This window comes from Lichenostomus cassidix, chromosome Z (assembly GCF_008360975.1).
Source record: "Lichenostomus cassidix isolate B80296 chromosome Z, HeHo_3.0, whole genome shotgun sequence".
In the NCBI taxonomy this organism is placed as follows: domain Eukaryota; kingdom Metazoa; phylum Chordata; class Aves; order Passeriformes; family Meliphagidae; genus Lichenostomus; species Lichenostomus cassidix.
Window position 1 is genome coordinate 25,971,327 of NC_139511.1, and position 1,898 is coordinate 25,973,224.

Below are 1,898 nucleotides of genomic sequence, written 5' to 3' on the forward strand. Positions count from 1 at the left end.
TGTTCTGAAATATATAATATAATTTTCGCTGAACTCCTTGCCAGTAAGTTATAATTCACTTAATTCTAAAAATTCACAGCAGTCTTAAGCTTTATTACTTATTACAATGACAAACATTACTAACATTATTTAGAATTCAAAATTAATCATAAAAGCAGTGTTTATTTGTATGTATATGTACAAGGATGATATCAGTTAGATGGAAAATGAGATTTTCTTTTCAGGCTGTTACTGAACAAGGGCTATGATCATTTTTTTTCAATCTGAAAATCATAGAATCACTCAAGTTGAAAGAAACCCATAAGGATCATCAAGTCCAACTCCTTGCTCCTCAGAGGACTACTTAAAAGTAAATCACAAGAGTGAGAGCATCATCCTGATATTTCTCAAACTCTGACAGGCCTGGTGCCATAAGCACTTCTCTGGGGAGTCTGTTCCAGTGATTCACCACCTTCTCAGTGAGGAACCTTCTTCTAATCTCTCATCAGAACTTCCCTTAATGCAACTTCATTGCATTTTCTTGTGTCCTATCACTGGTCACCAAGGAGAGGAGATGAGCACCTTCCCCTCTGCTGCCTCCCGTGAGGAAAGTGTGTAGACTACAATGGGGTCACCCTTCAGCCTTCTCTTCCCCTGGCTCAACAAACCAAGTGACCTCAGCTGCTCCTGCTCAGCCTTAACTTTCAAGGCCTTTCAGCATCTTGATGGCTCTCATCTGGACACAGTCTAATCATTTGTTGTCCTCCTTATACTGTGGCTTCCAAAACTGCTCCCAGCACTCGAGGTGAGGCTGCCACAGTGCAGGGCAGAGTGGGACTCCCTTGCCTGGCTGGTGACCCCTAGGACACAGCTGGCCCTTCTGGCTACCAGGGCACTGCTGGCTCATGTTCAACTTGCCATCAACCCAGACACCCAGATCTCTTTTTGCAGGGCTGTTCTCCAGCCTCTCTTTCCCCAATTTAAATATTTACTGAGGATTATGCTGTCACAGGTGGAGATTCTGGCACTAGCTCTTGAATTTCATATGTTTGGTGATGGCCTGGCTCTCTTGTCCACCAGATTTCTCTGTAAGGCCTCTCTACCCTTGCAGGAGCCCACAGCTCCTCCTAGGTTAGTACTATTGGCAAACTCATTTAAGGTTCACTTGATTCCTGCATCCAGAGACATTATGAAAACATTAAAGAGCACTGGCCCTAAAGTCAAGCACAGGGGAATCTTACTGGTGATTAGCCACTACAACTCTTTAAACCTAACTCTTTCCTCCAGTTTCTTACTCAAAATGTTATGGACTTGTCTAGCAGTGTGATGGACATTTTGTCCACAATGATGCTGTCTGAGATAGTATCAAAGCTTCAGAAATCCCATATGTACTATTTCTTCATCCATGGGCACTAAGACCTAGCTCAGTAAATCTAACAAGGAGATTAAAAATGAAAACCTTCTTTTGCCTTTGGGACATTTATTTAAGTTACTTTGTCTTCAGAAATAATTGACTAGAGAATCAGCTACAGGCCAGAGTCACACATGTAGTATCCAACAATCATTTTCAACTGGGATGTCTAGGTAGCAAAAATACATTTAGTTATCTAAAATTGGCTTTTGCTAGTTTTAAATAATTTGTGAGCCTCGACTTAATGGATCAAAATTGAACTCCATGCAGCTGCGAAAGAAGATTTTATCCTTGAAATGACACACCGAGATGGAGATTTTCACTGCTCAACTGACTGCATTCCACTGATCAGTAGTGTAGACAAATTTTGCTGCACACAGCTGTAAATCTCACTGGAATTAACACTAACTAACTTTCCATATGGTATGAAACTGCCAGATGTGCACCTATTCATGGTTCAGGAACTGGTAAGTGGGATGGCTAACACAGAAAGACAATAAAACCTGCA